The 23,086-nt window shown below is 39.2% G+C and overlaps 1 protein-coding gene across 1 annotated transcript in view; it reads left to right on the top strand.

Moving 5' to 3' along the window:
• The window catches only part of TMEM235 (transmembrane protein 235), a 1,860,278-nt gene that overhangs the window by 721,008 nt on the left and 1,116,184 nt on the right, over positions 1-23,086 (top strand). The gene's annotated exons all lie outside the window — the stretch shown is intronic.

Consider the following 23,086-nt stretch of genomic DNA (forward strand, 5'->3'; position numbering starts at 1 on the left):
GGTAATATTGCAGTAGGGAATAACTAACAAACTGACAACAAGTTCATAGTTGCTAAGCATCTCATACAAAGTAGGACACACTCGGGAGTGCAGAACCCCTGCCCCTCCCTTAAAATGCACTAAATAATCTCCAATCAAAAGGGCAATGCAATATCAGCACTCCATATACATGGTGTGAGAGTAGACTCCACAGTCTTCTGCACCAAAGGCAATTATACTACTAACACTGCTTTCAAAATCTACAGCACAAACTGTGACTGCCATTTGCTAAACAAACTGTTAGTTGCACATTAAAAACAGACTTAGAATTTGCAACAGTAAACCTATCTTTGCTTAAAACTCACAATTCCATGAAAATTCACTGAAACTCATAATCCCTAGAAAGTGCACTGAAACTCATAATTCCCTAAAAATGTACAGAAGCTCAAATTCACAATTCTGTCAGCAGTCTGGTAGTTGGTGTAGAGGATTCAATCTCTTGTCTCCACTGAAACTTACAATTAGTTGGTGCAGAGGATTCAGGCTCTTGTCTCCACAGAAGCTCACAATTCCTTCAGCAGTTTAGTAGATACTGTAGACGATTCAGGCTCTGCCTCCTAGTAATCAAGTTACAGGGTCAAGCCTGATCAGGTTCATAGACTAAACTCTAAACTGCGGCATTACATACCATACCTCCATACCTCTCAACCTCTTAGGACAAGAAATCTGGACCAAGTCTAAAATAAAAGGGGATAAAGGCCCCAAAATAGGGACAGATTATAAATATTATTCATATAGACTTAGAAAGTTACATTTGTCTTAGCATGCATTTTCTGAAGGAAATGAAGTCTGAATCTCAAATGTATGGCATTATTTTATTTCAATTCTCAGTGATTTGCCAGAAAACCATACATTTTTATGAGGAGTAGGCCAAAAATATGAGGGAAAAATCAGGACATTCTGCAAAAATCTGGACATTTGAGCAGTATGCATACCTCTCAACCTCTTAGTGCAAGAAATCTGGACAAAGCTTAAAATAATGGGGATTCAATGTCCCAAAAAATAGGGATAGATTTTAAATATTGCTCTTTTTAACTTAGTTGATATAATAACAGGGTTTGTATTAGCATGTAGTGTCTGAAGGATGGGAAGTCTGAATCTCATATACATGCTCTTATTTAATGACTTCAGTCCTCTGTGATTTGCCAGAAAACCACAAATTTTATGAGAAATAAAGAAACAGACCAAAATTATGATGCTAAATCTGGACAGTTCAGAGGTATGTTAAACACACACACAACTACCTTCTGTCTGCTCTTTCTCTCTCTCTCACACACAAACACCCACTCACCTTCTCTGCTCTCTCTCTCTCTCTCACACACACACACACACACACACACACACACACACACACACACACACACACACACACACACACACACCTACCTTCTCTCTGCTTTCACACAGAAACACCACACACATACACACACCTATTCTCTGACACAGCAATACATGCACACAAACACACCTTCTCTCTCATACTGCAGTGTACACACACACTATCCCTCATACAAATAGAACGGTTAGTTTAAATTACATACACATACACACACTTTCTCTCATACAGAAACACCGGAGCTGCTAGTTTAAATTACACACACACACACACACACACACACACACACACACACACACACACACACACACATGCACACACACACGTGTGCGTGTGCGCACATGCACTTACCTTTTCTATAAAGAGAATGGCTTGTTTACTTTTATGATGGTGTGCGTGCAACCGATGCACCCATGGTCCTCCTTAAAAGAGAAGACGCTGCCACAGTGGTCTTAAGAAGTGTATATATATATATATATATATATATATATATATATATATATATATACACACATATATATATATATATATATATATATATATTTGGGTTCCTATTAAATTATTGAATGTTTCGAAGATCAATGTCCTCTGGTCGACACCATAAGATCGAACTTTGAAAAGTTCAAAGGTGAAAAGGAACGGCTGCGTACACGCAGAATGGGAACATTTCCCTTTTCTGCACTGACTTGCAGTCTCGGAGTTGGTATATTTAAGTAGGGGGTGTGGGGGGTGCAGGGGGATTGCCCCCCCTCAGATCGTTAAGGTAAGTGTTTTTATTTTTTATGTTTTTATTATATATTTGAAGATTCAAGTTTCGCTCATATGTTGTCAAACATATGAGGTTCTAAATTTTGAATCTTCAAATATATAATATAGACTCGTGTGTGTGTGTGTGTGTGTGTGTGTGTGTGTGTGTGTGTGTGTGTGTGTGCGTGTGTGTATGTGTGTGTATATATATATATATATATATATATATATATATATATATATATATATATATATATATATATATATATATATAGTTTTCTTTTGTTTTTTTTTTTTATGTTGACAGAGTGGGCCCCTGTAGTCATGGAGCCCTAGGCAATTTCCTATTTCACCCAGTGCTGGATCTGGCTCTGTGTGTGATATGGGACAAAGAGGTAACAACCTACTTCCATTTTTCCATTTGCCTTGTTAACTTCACAGGTAGCAGTAGCTGTCCACATAGTCACTTTAGGAATCAGCTGTAACTCATGATAGAAAGAAAGAGAGAGAGAGATGTTCTGGAATGGTATAAAATCCATAAAACTGCACCATATAAGACACATGTCAAAAGATTGCACTTTTGCAGAAAGTCCAGCTTTGCACTGCAGATGTAGTGCAACATGGTATGTTCTTTTTACAAACAGATACATACAATGCCATGTGAGAGGCAGCAATATTGGTGTGGATGATCAGTAGGCTTTCTGCCGCACGGTGCAGGATGTTGCATGAAAAGTCTGACTTCGGTATAGAGAGAGGCCAAGGTAATCCACAAACAAGAAATGTAAGACTTAATCATTCTCACTGTAAGCCTATTTGAACAAACATCATACTGTTAATATACTGGCAAGTTCATGATTTCTGTTGCACAGCAGACAGTTCCCTGCCTGATGATCTAGCCATATGGAAAGGCCATCACTCTTGGTCCTATGCACACTCCCAACCCATGAATAATATACCTCATTAGTCGTACACATGCTCACCCCACCCAGTCCAAGCCCATATGTAATGTACATCACTGGTGATCCAACACACGTTCTGCTTGATTTGCAAGGCCTCATATAATATGCACACTGGTGTTTCAGCCCAAGCTTCCCTCAAGTCCCAACTTACATATAATGAACATCACTGAATAGCCAAGATACCTTTCCTATCAGATACTCCTGGCTATGTATAAAATAAATGACTGGTTGTTCAAACCACTCTCCCCAGATACACAGAACTTATGAGATAATCAGCCAGTGCGTAATGGCAGCAAACATTTATAGGGAGGAAAGCCCAGAAGATTCACAGCTTTAGTGTGCAGGGAGGCAATTTGGTGCAGAGAACTGATGATAATACATTTATGAAGTATGTTTTGGTTATATAAGTTTGCTAGTTGGTGAGCAGTTAGTTGATGTCGCCTAAGAATACTGAATTGGGTTTAATAGATGCATATTCCAACTAATTTAAATATTTATCATGATCAGAATAAGACATTGATAGCCGGTAATGATGTTATAGTGAGTCTCATTACATGTCGCCAGGATTTCCAGGCATTCCAAGCATACTTCTCAAACTCTAAGTGCAAGAATTCTGGAGAAAGGCAAAAATAATGGGGGCAAAAGGCCCAAAATCAGTGACAAATTTTAAGTATTGCTCTTATAAGCATAAAAAGTTGGTTAATAACAGGTTTTCCATTAGCATTCATGTTCTGAAGAACATAAAGACAGAAACTCAAATATTTGTTATTATTTAGTGATGTCAGTCATTACAATTTGCTAGAAAAACAATTTTATAAGGAGCAGACCAAAATTATGAGGCATAAATCTGAATATTCTGCAAAAATCTACACAGTCAAAAGGTATGGTTGTAGGTTGCTGTTGTGTTGGATATGGTGTGAGAGAATAGTATTTCAGATGAATATGAATGCAATTTCACACCACAGAAGGTCTGAATGAGTGGTGGGTATTAAAACCACGTATAGAGATAATGCTATCAGTACATTGAGCAATGTCACCTTAATGTAAGATGGATTAAGGTTTCCTGTATTGACAAGAAGGCCATGGTTAGAAAAAGCACTGAGGGACCGCAAATGTTCTAGTCAATATGTAGAAGCCCTGGGTAAAGAGGTCCAGGTTATTTGTTAAACAGGTTGGACTGTCATCCTTAACCACTATGCTGACATGCACTTGCCCCCACTGGAATGCTACCAGTTAACAAGCCAGTTGATAAAGCCAGTTATCATTTAACTGTGGCATTATACTTAGAGACAGCTACTTTCCAAGACAAGTGTCTTCCCTGCCATGGACTCATGCATGGATAGCTTGATGGCGTTTCACTGCATTTTCCCCAGAATGAAACAAACAAGGTCATTTACCTAGCATGCGCAATCACAAGGCCATGTTTTTATTGGAAGGGGATCCAAGAGTACTTCTGACACCAGGAATCCTGGCATCAAGACAGATAGCCAACAAGTAACCCTGTCATTGGCCTGCTTGCCTGGAGGAACTCTCTGATTATAGATTCATTAATAACTTGAATGTTGCTGTAGATGACTGCAGGTTCTGAAGATGTTATCGATGTAAGCTAATAGTCAGGGTAACTCCTGTTGAAGATGTGTAGAGAAGGTGCATGTGTAAGTATAGATATGGAGATGCCCCTGTATGGCTGAGACTTAATCTCTTACTACTGTGTCTAAGAAATGTAGGTAATTTACTTAAAACCTTAGTATAAGTTGGTTAGTGTTAAGAGCTTTGCCTGCAGATTGATTTAATATTTGCATTCTTCACATATGTTTTTTTTGCTTGATATGAACAAGGGGCTTTTAGTAGACAAGAAGCAGTTATTATACAGCCTCAGAGTCCCAGCTACTGCATGGCTGGCAACAGAAGGTGCTAGAGCTGACTGTGGGCCTGTGGTGGCTATGATAGCTGAGCAGCCTAGTTGGTGATGAAGTTACTTAGATACGTAAGTGAGACTGGAAAAGAGGTGATCAGCATTAGGAGTATAGGGGTGAACAAAAAACCAAGGGTGGAGGTAAGCACTTTCTGTTAAAAGCAGTTAGGAAATGGATGCAATGTACACGATATACTACACTCTAGATAATTCAGTCTACTGCACTGAAGTAGTGGTATCACAAATGATCATCTACATTGGCAGGAATGGTCAACACCAGTAAAGCAATGATCATGTGGCAATGGTATTTATTAGATGGTTGAACAAAACAATGAATCCTGACAGCAGATACATAGTTTTTTGTTAGTTTACTGACTGGAGTCTAAAGGGTACTTACACACTGTACTTTCACACTGCAGTATATGTTATGCTGCACCATAGAACAGCCAGTACAGAAAGTGACAATGAAAGAATAATGCAGCTAGTACAAATACCCTGCAAGAGACAGCAAAGGCAGCTTTTTCTTTGCAAACATGGTTATACTGATTTTGTGAATTAATATGAATAGGCCCCATTGTCAGCTAATTGGCAGTCATTGAAATAAAAATGGTGTAGGCCACAAAGTATAGAAGCAGGAAGGTTTAGCAATACTGTACTATAGTTTAAAATTGCATTCAATGCAATCCAGAATAATATGACGGGTGTTTTTTATACAGGGATAAAGCTCAGACTGTGTGCAGATAACCTAAGTCTGAGTTTTGGCTCAGGCACCTGTAGGGAAGGCAGTCAATGATTAGCTGTTGCTCCCAGCTTGTCCATCCTTGGTTTTAGGAAGATCATTCTGGTCAGTGCTTGGGAGACACCTAGTGGAAGCATTAGGTGTTACAGTCATGGGGAATTGGCCTAGGTTGCATAAGCTAATGAGATTCTACATACAAAGGTATACTTCCCTCAGAAGTCAGCATGCAACAGAGTTCAGTGAGCTGTTGAAGAGGGGTGAATGACAGGGTAGGCTGCCCCACAGGAACAGAAAGATACCACATGCCTCTCACTGCTGGGGGAGTGGATGGACCAAAAGAACTCCATTGTCCAGAAGGAATTGGCCGGAGAGGTCTAATCAGTCAGAGAATGCCTAGCACCCACCCCTATGGAATAAATGGGCCTATTGGTGCAGGTTGAGGAGGCACTGGGTGAAAAGTTTGGGGAAAGAAACAAAATTAATAAGATTGGTGAGAGCAGCTACATGCCAACAGTGAATGTTATGGAACCCCCTAATATGAAAATATGTCAGTACATTGCAACATTAGCACAACATTATACTCTGTGGTGATATTTCAGCATGTTACATCTGATGTTATTCCATGCAGCGTCACACTTGTCTATATCTTAGCACTTTTACAGTATTTGCTAGCAGTGAACACAGCATTGCAACATCTGGCAGTGTCTCTGCACAACACTACAATATCTAACAACAGTCAGCATTGTATAACATAGGACAGAACTTAGTACTTTATAATAACATAGGACATAACTTAGTACTTTACAACTTCAAGTGACATGTCTACATGACATTGTATCATCTGATGTTTCACTGTGGCCTTATAGCAGTTGACAGTGCTTCGGTGTTACAACATCTGACATTCAGCATAGCCTGACAGGTCTAATATATGTCTAGAATTTAGAATAGCATCACTGCACACAATGGCATTTCATCATGTCTTTACATAACATTCATCATGACATAGCATGTGACTGTAATTTTAACTCAACAGTGCAGCAGCTGGCAGAAGTCTGTACTTACTGAAATACACCACTGCCACTCAAGTTCATAGTCTGTCCATTGACCAGCTAAGCAAACTGTTTTGGATGTTACACAATCAGAAGCTATGAAATGCATGAGTCTTGTGTATAAATCTTAATGTGTTGTGTGTCCTGTATTTAAACCTGCTACAACAGGGCACACTGTGCACTGTGTTAGTAGTGTGTGTGTGTGTGTGTGTGTGTGTGTGTGTGTGTGTGTGTGTGTGTGTGTGTGTGTGTTTGTGTATTGATGTATGTGTCTGAATGTGTTCATGGATGTGTTTGAGATTATGTTTAGAACTGAGGCAGCTGACTGTTATAATTGTGATGGTAGGACTTATTTAGTGTCCACATGGCCTGTGCTTCAGCTGTTGGTATACGTGACCAGGAGGAACTCACTGAAAAGGCTTGGAAAATGTAGCAGTAGCTTGGTGCTGCCCTGTTACCTCCTTCACTACACTTATTCATGATTGTAGCATTTTCTGCATTGCTGTAAGGGGACAACATGGCTGGTAGCAATGCTTCCTCCTGCCTTGCCTGCATATGGATTTAAGTCGCTGCCATGACAGAAATGTTATGAGCATAGACAAAACCTTAAAATTGTCTTGCCTCAGACATGGTGCCAGCAGTACTCCTGCACCTTGGCAGATTAATGAACTGGTATAGGTTGCAGCCAAGCAGAATAATGAACTGGTATAGGGTGCAGCATGGTACAATAATAAACTGATATGGGGTACAGCCTGGCACAATAATGACCTGGTTTGGGGTGCAGCCATCAGAGGTACAGTCAGTCTAAAAAGAGTTTCTCAATCCACAGCTGCACAGATACATCATGGTTAGAGTGAGACGCTTATAGCTACTGACAACTGTGGTCTATCTGGCCTCTGAATCTCCATCCAATTGCATGAGTGAATATTGTGTTGTGCTACTGTCTGTCAGATGGGGTATGTGGCTATTTGTCAAAAAACTAATTTCATCAAAAGTTCCAATGGATTTTGGCTGCTGTGTTTTCCAATGTTGGTGTGCATCTTGGACAAATTCCTTTGAAGAGGCTACATCCTATACCTTACATATGGGACTTAACCCCCAGATCCTCTTAACTGATATAATCAACGCCTGGTTCACCATACAGTGTATTAAAGACAGTGGTCCCAAATCAACTTTTTTTTTTCGATGGACACTTTTTTTACATTGTATGAATCCTATTAAAAGAATATCACTACACCTCTTAACCATCCTGGAAAAGGGGAAGATGGTACTTATTTTATTATTAACTTTGTCTCCTCAGTACAGGTATGAAGTGTAGAAGTGTTTTATTGTTATCTTTGTTTCGATGTAAATAGCATATGCATTTGTAGTGACTGCATTTGTGTCTTCTGGTCAAGGATCTAGTTAGGCTTTTCTGTGATGTTGTTTGGACAGCTCCAACTGTGCATTGCATCTGTGTCCTGGTAGCTGTCCTTCTATTACCATGGCATGGCAATGCTCACTTTCAGTATCTGTATAGTTCTACTGCACACATCTCCTCGTTCCACTGTATCCTCACCAGCAGGACCATTCACAGTCTACTGTGGATCTGAGGGCTGTTTTCCACCTGCACATGCTGTACTTAGATTATTTTCTGGCTTTGTATGTGTACTTGCCCCTTTTGTTTAAGTGGCTTTCTATGGACTCTGTAGATATACTTACACCTGTTATCTGTCAGATACTTGCTGCAGAAATTGCCTCAGTCTCTTTACATCTCTATAGGTACCTGCAGGAGATGACTTGTCCTGTGTGCTAAGGACTACACCTTGGTTACTTTCTAGTTGTGTGTGAACCTGTATTATTTCTTTTTCTTCAATTGGTGTATTGCAAACTGTACTTGAGTACCTTTTTATTTCATTTTTTGATCTACTGATGTAGATCAACAAGATGTCTGATACTGACACATCTAGAGCTTGGATTTAGGTCTGAAGTCCCACTGACCTTTTCCATAAGGACATCTTGGAGCTGATGTGAGGATGCTATAAAATCTGTACACTGGTCACAAACATATAGGCTATATTCATAAGGTTCACACCATCTCATGTAAATACCACTTAATATTTTTATTCCAAATGTAGAGCCAGACTGGAAGAAGTCAAGCATTATCTGTCTGTCTGTTTCATTGTACCTGTGAATGACTCTGTTTGTTTGTGTCTTTTGGCTTTTCCCGGTTAGGGGTCGCCACAGCGGAACTCCGGTCCGCTAATGATTGGCAGTTGATTTTTACGTACTGGCTTGCCAGGCCTGACGCACAACCTTCAATGAAGGTACGCCCATTCACGCATGTCTCCATGCAGAAGATGCTCTAGCTGAGAATCAAACCGGACAGCATCTTACTGTGAGGCGACAACGCTACCGCAGCAACAGACTAATTGCACACATACAGTGTCTCTGTCTTTTAGGATTGCCATCTTTTCAATGCCCAAAGTGTGACTTTTTTTGTAGAAATGTGAGATTTTGCAGGATAAAACATACCCATGGCCAATGCAAAGGACAGAACTTCACTATTTTGCCAAAATAAAAGCTTATTTTGTAGCATTTGCATTGCTTATGCTATTTCATATAATATTTATGTGTTTCAGATACAAAATAACTGTTTTGTGCAACTTTTAAAGAAAAGTTAAGAAATATATTTTGTCTTAAAATCTCAGGAAATTTGCAATTTTTTAATTTTTTTTCACAGGACAAAACTGCCCAAAGTGGGACTGTCCCTCGCACAGAGGGACAGGTGGTAACTCTACTGTCTTTAACTGGACTTTTAGGCTTGTCGTATTATATCATGTAGTGGTTTTGTTTACAGACCTGTGCTTTTCTCGGTTATATTTGAAAGCAAGCTTGTACTCATACAATTAAAACAGACTAAAAAAGAAAGCAGCATATTTATTTCTGTGTCAAACATTTTGGAGGTGTGTGCGTGTGTGTGTGTGTGTGTGTGTGTGTGTGTGTGTGTGTGTGTGTGTGTGTGCGCGCATGCACGCGTGTGCGTATGAGGCACTGTTGAAAAAAATAATTGCTGTCTTCCCCAATAATAATCCACCTTCCAGTGACATCTTTTTTAGGAAATGAAGAGGTGAACTTATGACCATTTCATGATGAGAATTAATTAACATGTTCTTTTTTGAGGCAGCTGTCCAACTGCTGAAGTTCTTACCAGCTTAATGAGTCATCTAGCTTTCAGCATAATCCTTGTATTAAAACTGTAGTGGTCCTCTGCATGAGAAGATAGATCATCTTCGTTTAATAACTATACCTAACCTCTTTACGTTCTAAGTGCAAAATTAAATGCTTTGACAAAGTATAAGGAACAAAGTATGTGATACATTTTATTTAATGCATATCAAGTAATGCTATCAGATAAGTGGTAGCAGCCCTCAATCCTTATAAAGACTTAAAATGATACCTTACACAAACAAATACCAATAAACATACCAGGCATAGCCAACTTTTCTATATGTACTACATGCTAGAACTTGGTTGTACATTATAGTTACAGCATGTCTTAGAAAAAAACATTAACACAAACTTCACTGCTATTAATATATATATGTGCCTTGTGTTGTTCAGTGAAATCCTGCAGCAGGCAGAAGCATGAGCCATCAGATCTTTATTTAAAGATTTCTATCAGTGAAGTTTAAACATACTGATACAAAACACGGTCAGAAATATGTTTTCTAATTACAGTACACTTCTGTTGTAAGCACTCAGCACATTTTTACAGTGCACATTGCTTAAGTGACAAAAAATGCAGAGGCAGCTCAGGGTATATGTTCATTTTAAAGATAACCGATTTCTATACAGCATTTAATAAAACTGACGAGTTAGGATGGTTCTGAAACCCCAAGCCTGTTTTCAGAGAAACTGAGGCAAGTCTAAAAATGGTATGTACTAAAAGGCAGACAAGCTAAATGCAGAAAACTAATAGCCAAGGAATATGCGCACATGTTGCAAATGAATACAATTAACATGAGGTGCTAAGCCAAGGGTTGACAATAACAAGTAATCTGAGTGTTTGGTGATTGATGACCAGTCTTCTGTACAGTGCAGTATATGCTTTAATATATAGGGATTACATTTGTGATATCTAGGAGAGGCTCATAAACTTTGCTAGGGTTTAAGGGAGTCTCATTGTGATACAGTTTGACAGTGCATGAGATTAGAAAACTGACAGAAATTAATAATGAAAACAAGTAACATATTCTTTCTTGTCCTGTAGTATCTGTATGTAAAAAACCCACACAAATGTTAGCTGAATACCTAACCCAAACAATATATTCGTTTTAGTCTGTCTTCCCTCAGATGGTTTCCTTAGACATGTTTTATCTCTGGCTGCCTAAGATAAATCTTGCAGTTACACCAAGCCTTTGGCACAAATGTCTTTGAATGGTTCAATGAATAAATTAACATTCAAACTTAGGGCCTACATTGGCCAATTTAAAGTTTGCCTAACAGACATCATTGGAAAATATAGAATTTTAGAAAAACAGTTATCTAATGTCTGTTTAAATATTGATAAATCATTTGCCCACTTGCATGTCTAGGTAATGAATTCTACATTTTTCTTATCCGAGTATAAAAAGATCTCTTTAACTTCAAATTGGAAATAGGAATTCTTACATATAAATTTTTATCCCTTGTACTAATACCATCATCAATAAAGTCAGTATCTAATGTGGCAACCAATAATTTGTCCTTAAGGCATTTGTATGTCATAATGCATGGTAAGCCAAAGAATACAAAGACAAATATACCAATCTCTCTTTATAGGCTAAGTTATGACAGCCATCTATCTGTCTGGTAAAGGTTTTCTGAATCATTTCGAACTTCTTTAGTTGCAAAACATTTGATGCATATAAAGCCCCCCCCCATTTTCAATAATAGGTCTTATACTTGTTAAATAGATCTTTAGTAGCACCCAACTATCTCTGTTTGACAAACATTGAAGGGCATTCCTCATAAGAGCATAACATTTCTTAATAGTTGTTCTGTAAAACCGCTTACTAGTATACATTTCTTAACAGTGTTTGTCACATTAACTTCAAAGTTAAGATTTGTATCTACCATGATGCCTACATCTCTCACTACTACAGAAAAACACAAATCTGTTTGCCCAGAGCATAAGGAAATTGATTGGCCAAAATGTAAATCTCATGTCTTTGGTTGTTAGCCATTCATATAGGTTATCCAAGTAAGATTGCAGTAGATACTAATCAGTAGTATTGTTTACTGTCTATCCTATCTTGATATCATTGGTGCACTTAACCATACAGAGTTAGTTTTTGGAAATTCTGACATCACTAGACCAAATAATAGTGTCCCCAAGACTGAACCCTGAGGCACTCCCCGGCCACAAACAAATGTTTAATTCTCACTCTGTAGGTTCTACGCAATAGCCAGAGTTATTGGTTCTCATTAAAGGCTTTATAACTGTTTCATGAGTATGGAGTCAAAAGCCTTAGCCAGATTCAAAAACACAACATCAGCGGCTAGTGAACTATCCAATGAGCTAACAATCTGCTCATAAAAACTTAACAGATTAGTGACGTATATTGATCTGTATCAGAGCTACAGTCAAGAACTTGCTTACAGGAAAGCCACAGTGTCTTCCCAAAGTATTTAACCAAAGTGTAAATCAAACTAATAGGTCAATAGTTCTCTACCATAAATCCTGGTTTACTTTCAAAATGGAAACTATTATAGCTTCCTACCACAGTTCAGGAAAAATGCTTCCTTGAATTATTTTTTTGGAACAAAAAAGTTAAATAAATATGGAATCAGCTTTTCAGATATTCTTTTTCTTTTTTCAGGAAATAAATCCTTCCTTGAATGATTTTTGGAATAAAAAGGTTAAACAGAATCAGATTTTATATATTCTTTTTTTTTTCTTGAAAAAATGCTGCATTGAATGCTTTTTGGAACAAAACGTTAAACATGGAATAAAATTTTCAGATGTTTTTCTCAAGAAATATTCATTAAAACCATCAGGTCCCACTGCTGAATTTTGATTTATTTTAGATAAAGGTTGCTTTACCATTTCCTCATTTGAATGAAGAGATGAGGGGTCTGAATGGAAAAATGAGGAGTCTGAATATAGAAATAATACATCAGGAAGCGAAGGAGAGTAGTACTGCTGGGATTAAATTCATCCTCAAGTCTTGGTAAGTACCTTCACAAGATGGGTTCTGTTTTTCACAAGATCTCACCAAGATGACACTGACATATAGACTATATTTTATATAGCATGTATCATGGACAGATGTAAGTAAAAATAAAACAGCTGGGTGCACAAAACCTAAGAAAAAAACTACCCAATCCTTGTGGGCATATTGGTGCTAGGAATGGAAAAAATGACAGTGTAAAGTCCTCAAGACATGGACACATTCCTGCAATGGGGCTAGACCAGTCCCAGAGGAAGGATGACCCCATTATAAAAGGAAATAGCAGCCCACAAAAATCACAAAAACTGATTGGCCAAAAATATCCATAAAGATGATAAAGTGCACTATTGAGAATAAGAAAGAAATTATATATTGTTACTATTATGCAAGAAGCCCAGAATTTCCAGACAGAAGATATACAAAAAGATTAAGAGAGAAATTAGAGGAAAGAAACAATACTTGCACAAGAAAAACAGTCAGAGGCTTCAAATAAACATTTTTATTCATTAATACAACAGATTTATGAAAACATTATATAGACCAAGAAATCATGGGCCATTTGGGAAAAGAACCAACTAAGGGAGTGCAAAAATAAAGAACAAAATCTAGAGATTTTTTGAAAGGGGTAAAAAGAAATATGGACATGGGAAAGAAAGAGATATCTGATATGGTGCAATATGTATGCAAACGAGAAAGCCAAATTAATCAATAAAAAGGCAGCACCAAAGATATTCGAAGAGAAATACAGCCAAAGGCATCCAGATATGAAAGATTTCACAATGCAAAAAATAAGATTACAAAGAGGGAATGTAGAGCAGAAGATTAGTAAAGCAGAAGTAAAAAAAATAGAAACTGAAGTTATGGAGGGCCTGCGAAGTTAAGGATTTAGTGTAGAAAGTCTAACACAGATTATATTACAGCATGATGGAACAACAAGTCCCCCAAGTAAGGAGAAACAGCAAGAGCAGCAGACATCTGAAGAAGAAATATGGACATGGGAAAGAAAAAGACATTTAATATAGGGTAATATTTATGCAAAGGAGAAACGCTAAACTGATCAGTACAAAAAGAACAGCACCAAATATATTTGAAGAGAAATGCTGGCAATGGCATCTGGATATGGAAAACTTTACAATACAAAAAATAAGAAAACAAAGAGGAAAAGCAGAAAAGAGGATTAGTAATGGAGAAGTTAAAGAAATAGAAACCGAGGTTATGTATTACCTAGGAAGTGAAGGATTTAGTACAGAAAATCTAATAATAACATCACAGCAGGATAGAGCAATGGATCCCCAAATTAAGAAAAAAACAGTGAAGTGGGAAACATCTGATCAGTTGCCATATGAAAATACTTTGAAGTCTTGTACTGGAAACCAGTACAGAAGTTCAGTAGGAGCTATGCAGCAAGGAAAGGAAATGGAAACCGTGGCAACTCTGACACAGTCAATGTTGTGGAGTGATAGGCCAATGAGTTCCCATATGAAAGAGCAACAGATGACACAGGATGAAACTGAAAAGAATGTGGTACAGGAAGATGCGCTGGAATTTTCTGTAGAATGCTTGCAGGAAATAGAGAACAAACAATGTACCCTCAGTTTGGAAGAAACTGATCTAAGAGAAGAGTTACTTGATTTAATAGAGATGGGCAGACATTAAAATCAGTGAAATAAATAGACTACGCACAGTCAATAAAACCTAAAAAGTTAGAAGTCTGATAAAACAAATGAACACAGTAATTGGAACCGTTCATAGATATTCATGCAATATAACAGAAGTAAATAGGATTTATTACTTGTTCAGCTAAATTAATAACAGATAAAGTCTTACCACAAAAACACAGGGTAGTGAGGGAAAGGAAGGTGAGAAATCAAATGCCATCATGGAAGTACCAAATAGAGAAAACTATAAAGCAATTAAGTGTCACTGTCAGAAGACTATAGAAGAGGGAACAGATCAACAAAAATACTCAGAAAGATAGACATTAAAAGCAATGCACAGTATCAGAACAAATCAGAATCTATTGTGCATTATCACAAATAATAAATTAAAAATATCAGCACAGGCAGAAGAACTTAAAATATATGCAGATAAATATAAAGGAAAAGTACAAAATAAGCAATTTATTGATGACAGTTTTTTTTATAGAGAATTGGGAAACAAGGCAAAATGAATTAAATTACCACAAAAAAAAAAAAAAGAAATAGATACATTTTGGAGAAATATCTATGAAGATCCTATGGAGTGAAACATAACAAACATGCTGAATGGATAGAATATGTTAAAGAAACAATAAGAAGTCTGAGTATACAGGATATGAAATGGGACTGAAAAAAGTTAGAAAAAGCTCCTAACTGGAAAACCCCATGTCCAGATGCAGTACCTAACTTCTGGCTAAAAGTATTATCATATTTATATGAAAATTTAGGCATGAGTAAGAACTATTTAATGTGCAGCCCAAACTCACACCTGCCTGGTTAACAACAGATGCTTTGCCAGAGATGGCCTGCATCTGTCACACCTGGGTTTCTGGATACTGGCTAAGATTCTTGCCATCCCTATAGTGCTTTTTTTAGGTGATTTTCCAAAGACCAAATTACCCTGTAACAGCTATAAATAAATGCAACCTGAGAATCATGCTGCTCAATGCTAGAAGTCTAAATCTCAAGATGTACTTGCTCGAAGCACTCGTCAAAATGGAGAACATTGACATTTGTGCTGTAACAGAGACCTGGTTTTAAGGAGCAGACAGCACCCCTGCACTACCAGGCTATAACTCATTCCACACCTTTTGGCCCCAGAACATGGACCAAAGCTCCAAAGGCAGTGGTGTCTCCATATTCATAAAGGATATGCACATCTCCAGACTAGTAGCCCAGCATGATGCATCTGAGATACTTCAGGTACAACTAACATTGGGTAAGATGGCATTTCAGGTCGTAGCCTGCTATAGGTCCACAACCATGTCTCAAGACACTCACTCCATGTTCCTAAGCATCCTAGAAATTATTAGGGTCCAGCCCAATGCTCTCATACTAGGTGACTTCAACTACCCCTCCATCAACTGGGAAAACTATTCATGCACCAATACACTGTCCCAGCTCTTCCTGGAATTCATCAGTTCCAATGCCCTGGACCAGCTCATTCTTACCCTCACTAGAGGAAGCAACATCTTTGACCTGGTTATTACTAACTTGGGCACCCATTGCTCTACACCAATAGTCAATTCCTCCCTAGATAGATCCAACCACAAATTAATCACCATGGAAATTCACATCTCACCCACACCCCCCCACAAGGGTAAACCCCATGAAAAACTTCTCCAAAGCTGATTTTGGACTCCTAAAAACAGAGGTGGCTAACTTCACGGTACCCATGTCAATGGAAAGTAGATGCATGACTGCCGAATCATACACCAATGCACTGTACGAATACATACATAAATGCATGGAACTAGACATACCCAATAGAACCAAGATGCTCTCCTCCAAAAAAAGAAAGCCAATGTGGTGGGCCCCTGCCATTAATAAATTCTACAACAGAAGAAAGAAACTGTTGCAGAAAAAGGTGAAGTCCCAAGACTGGAAAAACTCCCTTATTAACCTCAACAAAAAGTTCAGATCCCTCATCAAAACCTCTAAAGCCAGCTATGAAGGCAGAATTGTGCAGATACTAAAAACAACCACACAGCCTTCTATACTTATATCAAGAATCTCCACAGCAATACCCAGGTTTGCTCTGAGTTACTGCACAATGGTGACTCCTATACTGAGCCAACAGATATTGCCAACATACTAGCTAACAGATTCAGTGCCAACTTTACCCCTCTCTTCCCCCCCTAAAGGACCAATCACAATACCAGAGCAATGCCAGGCACCCAACATTACTGCAGCAGAGGTTAAAGCTGCATTGTCCAAGGCCAAGAATACAGCTTCCATGGGACCTGACAATATCCCTGGATGTGTTCTACATGAACTATACAGTGAACTGGCAACACATCTGTGTGCCCTTTTCAATCACAGCCTCACCTCAGGTATTGTCCCTACTGAATAGCGCACTGCTGCAGTCATCCCTGTCCATAAAGGGGAGCAACTACAGACCCTGGGAATTATCGCCCCATTAGCCTGATGAGTCTGATATGTAAGGCTATGGAGCACATCATCATGAACTTAATTAACAAAGATATAGGGAATCTCCAAACTTTAGATCCCATGCAATTTGGTTTTGTGAAAGGTAGATCATGCCAACTCAACCTGGTTGACTTCCCTGAGTCAGTCACCAGAGCTGTGGATGAGGGCAAGGCAGCTCATACAGCCTACCTTGATCTGGCCAAGGCCTTTGATACCATTCCCCACTCAGGAATTATTGATATACTCACCAAACTAGGCATCAACCCCTATATCATTAGGTGGGTTGCAAACTGGCTCGCAGATAGAACCCACAGTGTGAAAGTAGCAGACTCCAAGTCAGACTGCCAACCAGTCATGAGTGGAGTCCAACAGGGATCAGTCCTGGGTCCTCTCCTGTTTGGCATCTACTTCTCAAAAGTCCAGGCCAACATGGAGGAACTCTGGCTGACCAAGTTCGCAGACAACTGTAAGCTGGGAGCCGTTATTAACTCCCAAGTGATGTAGACATCCTACAGAAAAGCCTCACTGAGACCACTGACTGGTGTCGAAACCATAGCCTTAAGCTTAATGCCAAAAAATGCGTTGTCATCCCCACTAATTAGCACATCGATGGGAGCCCACTGAACACTGAAGGTGTTATAAGAGATCTGAGGACACAGGTTGACAGCAATCTCTCCTTCGACCACCACATTGTCACTGTAGTCAGAAAGTCCTTCTATGTGGCACATCTCATTACCAAGGGTTTTGCATCCAGGAAGAAAGAGGTCATCATCTCTCTACTCTTCCTTCAGTAGGCCAATCATCGAGTATAATGAAAGGTTCCTCATGAAGAGGATCCTGGGCCTTAAACACATGTCCTATATGGACAGACAAAAAACTCCAGCTATTCTCTGTCTCATATTGTCTACTAAGTGGCAATCTCTGCTTGACTTACAAAGCTATGTCTGACCCAGCTCTGTTAGAAATACTACATCTAAAGTAATCCCAATCCTTCCGCACTACACACTCCAGAAACCTCAACCTCATTACCACAATTAATAGAACATGCTGGAAGGACATGTTCATAACCCAGAAATGCCCATGCCCTGGAATAGACTTCCCATACATGTCAAGCAGAGCACCTCACTGGCTCCCTTCAAAAGAAATCTTGATGAGTGGATGGGAAATAGAAAGTTCACCCCGGGGATCACTGCAGTGGCTCTACTTGATAGATGTACTGGGAACTAACGGGTGGCACGATGCCAGGGCACTTCTGTGAGCTAGGCTTGTAAAGGCTCCAGGACCATTAGCCTAGTACACACCTATGAACAGGAAAAACAATACTCCTAAATTAACCAGTGCATCAGGTCCCAGTCGGTTGAGGTGTTCCTACCTCACCTACCTCTGAGAGGCTTGTAAAAGCATAAGTACAGAAGACTTTCCCCACCACGTAACTTGTTTTAATAAGGTGTACCTACCTCACCTCCCCTGAAAGGCTTGTAGAAGCAGAGGTATGGAAGACTTTCCCCACCACGGAACTTGTTTTAATAAGGTGTTCCTACCTCACCTCCCCCTGAAAAGCTTGTAAAGGCATAAGTACGGAAGACTTACCCCACCACGGAACTTGTTTTAATAAGGTCAATATCCACTTAAATACCTTGCCACCTGTAAACCTAACAAACTGGGTCCAAAAGAGCACTGGTGAATGTTTCCATAACTCCCGCTTGTAATTCTGTTTATTCTGATAAGCATTAGGTTGGAAGGGTTAGACTTTCCTGTAGCCTTCTTTCTTCCCCAATTAAGGTAAAAACAGTGTGCTTTCTACTGTTCAACAGACGAGTGTAGTGTGCTGTGCACCTCCAAACAGTGCATTTCTCAATAAACTAAGTGAAACAAGCGTGCTACAAAAAGGAATTGGAAAACGGGCTCTCTGCATTGTAAACTGAGAAGCAGGCAGGGAACTGTGTAGTTTTTAACAGTAGGGACTATTGGGCATATAAAAAGAAACAAAAAAGTGTGCTTGTAACTCATACCTGCACATGCTGCCTCTAGGCATCTGCTTTACTGGTTTAGCCCGGTTCAGCCCTTCACCTCCCCCCTCTCTCAAGTAATCAGTGGTTACATAATCACCTACCTGACTAGCCGTTTTCAAATTAACCAGTGCATCAGGTCCCAGTCGGCTGAGGTATGTTCACATACTTATGTATTTAATTCTTGTTTCTTTATCTGGGCTCAGTGTAGTAACTGTTTACTGCATTTACTCGCAAACTGAAACCTTGATGAATTAAGGCATGTTTATCGGTACCGGCTGCTACAAATTACTCACAAACTGCTGTTGATATTGTATCCATTTATTGTCATTTGCATTGACTTAGTGGTCTGTACTGGGTAGTGTAGCATTAATAAGGGACAGAAATAATGAACAAGTAGTGTAGCATTGATAAGGGACAGAAATAATGAATATTAACTGAGCCCTTAAGGCAGATATATAGGTAAGAGTGCTGCTGTTTGTTAATACTGAAAGGTGCACATGGACTTGTTTGATAATCATGTATACTGAATATCTGAATAATTAACTCTATTCTTGGTATAGTACTAATAATCATATCCCCTCTCTAGGTTTCTTACCTCACCTACCCCTGAAAGGCTTGTAAAAGCAAAAGTACGGAAGACTTTCCCCACCATGGAACTTGTTTTAATGAGGTCAATATCCACTTAAATACCTTGCCATCTGTAAACCTAACAAACTGGGTCCAAAAAAGCACTGGTGAATGTCTCCATAACTCCTGCTTGTAATTCTGTTTATTCTGATAAGCATTAGGTTGGAAGGGTTAGACTTTCCTGTGTCCTTCTTTCTTCCCCAATTAAGGTAAAAACAGCATGCTTTCTACTGTTCAACAGATGAGCGTAGTGTGCTCTGCACCTCCAAACAGTGCATTTCTCAATAAACTAAGTGAAACAAGTGTGCTACAAAAGGGAATTGGAAAATGGGCTCTCTGCATTGTAAACTGAGAAGCAGGCAGGGAACTGTGTAGTTTTTAACAGTAGGGACTATTGGGCATATAAAAAGAAACAAAACAGTGTGCTTGTAACTCATACTTGTACATGCTGCCTCTAGGCATTTGCTTTACTGGTTTAGTCCGGTTCAGCCCTTCACCTCCCCACTCTCTCAAGTAATCAGAGGTTATATAATCACCTACCTGACTAGCCATTTTCAAATTAACCAGTGCATCAGGTCCCAATCGTTTGAGGTATGTTCACATACTTATGCATTTAATTCCTGTTTCTTTATCTGAGCTCAATGTACTAACTGTTTACTGCATTTACTCGCAAACTGAAACCTCGATGAATTAAGGCATGTTTATTGCTACAAATTACTCGCAAACTGCTGTTGATATTCTATCCATTTATTGTCATTTGCATTGATTTAGTGGTCTGTCCTGGGTAGTGTAGCATTGATAAGGGACAGAAATAATGAATAAGTAGTGTAGCATTGATAAGAGACATAAATAATGAATATTAACTGAGCCCTTAAGGCAGATATATAGGAAAGAGTGCTGTTGTTTGTTAATACTGAAGGTGCACATGGACTTGTTTGATAATCATGTATACTGAATATTTGAATAATTAACTCTGTTCTTGGTATAGTGCTAATAATCATATCCCCTGTGATATGATTATGTTCAACAGATGAGCGTAGTGTGCTCTGCACCTCCAAACAGTGCATTTCTCAATAAACTAAGTGAAACAAGTGTGCTACAAAAGGGAATTGGAAAACGGGCTCTCTGCATTATAAATTGAGAAGCAGGCAGGGAACTGTGTAGTTTCTAACAGTAGGGCCTAGGAACAGAGTATTGGGCATATAAAAAGAAACAAAAAAAGCGTTCTTGTAACTCATACCTGCACATGCTGCCTCTAGGCATCTGCTTTACTGGTTTAGCCCTGCTCCACCCTGCCCCCATATCCCACCCACCCCAGTAGTACTACATTTATAGTACCACTGGCACATCCCCTTAGTTAGCTAATCAACTACACATGCTCATAGAACCCAGCAAACTCCTAGCACAATAATACACCCTCTATCCACCCCACTATCCATATTAAGCCACCCATATCTCTTCTATTCCCTCTAATCTTTTATCCACCACATACACTCAATACAGACCCTACCCTAGTAATTTGTTATGACTACAGCTAAAACACTAATGCAGCTACCCTTAGTACTTCTGCTATTCATTCCTTATCACCTAAGCATTTATGAATATGTACAGCATCTTGAAATTCAATACCCAAACTTTCAAACAGACACCAACCCAGCATTTAATAAGTTTATCCACCACATAACCACACACTTTCGTAATTCCTCACCCCCCCCCCAATTACCATCAACTGACTAAATACTGCTACATTAGCTTAAAAACCAAAAGCTACGGAAAAATCATAAACACATTTTTAAGACTCATAAGCAACTTAAAAATTAATCTTATGAAGGATGGAGACATCCACCCCAACCCTGGCCCATCCACAACAGTAGACCCAAGCACACCATCTAACAACCCAATGTGTACTACCCAGATTGATAGACTTCCAAATTCATTTCTGGTCCTTCATCTCAACATTAGAAGCCTAAACAACAAAATCCATAGCCTACACGGACTCTTAGCTGTTCACTCCCCTGATATTCTCTAACTCACAGAAACCTGGCTAAAATCAATAACCAAAGATAACGAAATAACCTCCCCACAGTACAACATCCTTAGACTGGACCGGATTTCCAGGAAAGGTGGTGGGGTAGCTGTACTATACCAGTCTACCCTAACAATAACAATTGACACCTAACAACCACCCCAGTTTGGCAATACAGAAATTCTCATCACCAAACTAATAATAAACAAAATTAAATGCAGATACATTGCCTGCATTTATATTCCACCCGGCAAGAATGATAATACTCTAGAAAATATCTTACATTGGCTAGCTTCTAACTATCCCCAAGAAACCATTGCCTTGGGGGACTTTAACACTGATTAGAACACGCGTTCCTCTGAAACTCCCTCCACCCACACGCGTTCCTCTGAAACTCCCTCCACCCATTGAAACCTCCACGGGTTTACTCAGATCTTTGCCACCCCCACCAGATTTAGCAAAAATAGAGTCAAAGATAGTATCCTCGATTGGATATGTATAAACAGCCACCCCCAAAAGTACAAGTCAGGTACATTACCCGGTGATCTAAATGATCACTGCCTTACCTATATTATTAGGCTAAAAGCTGACATTCCCAAGCAGCCCACCCACAAAACTATAAGAAACATCAGGAACTTTAACCTTGACAACTTCCAAAAAGAACTCAAAGCATGTAATTGGAATGTCTTGAAATGACCCCCATTACAAGAAGCAGTTGAATACTTCAATACCAAATTTCTGGCTATCCTTAGCCACCATGCTACTTCCAGTACCATCCGTGTAAAAGCCACAGTTGCACCGTGGCTATTACAAGAAACAAAAAATAAAATTAAACTAAGAAACAACGCCTGGGCCAAGTGGCATGTTACCAAAGCCCCTATGGACCAAGTAAGATACCAGCAGCTAAGGAACCAGACCAAAAAATCTGTCATTCTAGACAAAAAAATCACTACACCCTCCTACACCAAAAATATCAGCTAAAACCTCAAAAGTTCTGGGCTGGTATTAACAATATTTTCCACCCAGGCCATTCCGCCACTCCTTCCCCATCAGCTGCCCTTGATAGATCCCCTGTTGAAATTGCAAACAGCTTTAACTCCTTCTTTACTGAAACTATCCAGTCTCTAGCTACCCTTCTCACTCCATCGGACACAAACACCAGCTCTGGCTCATCTAGCCCTGATCCACCTAGCACCCAACCCACCTTTACCTATCAAACCATACCTATCAACCTGATCTGGACCTTACTCAAAAAGCTAAAACCTACTACACTAGCTGCCGACCACATCCCAGGTGAATATCTTCGAAAAGCAGCT

Source organism: Protopterus annectens, chromosome 4.part0, assembly GCF_019279795.1.
Source record: "Protopterus annectens isolate FY-2018-M chromosome 4.part0, PAN1.0, whole genome shotgun sequence".
Taxonomy (NCBI): domain Eukaryota; kingdom Metazoa; phylum Chordata; order Ceratodontiformes; family Protopteridae; genus Protopterus; species Protopterus annectens.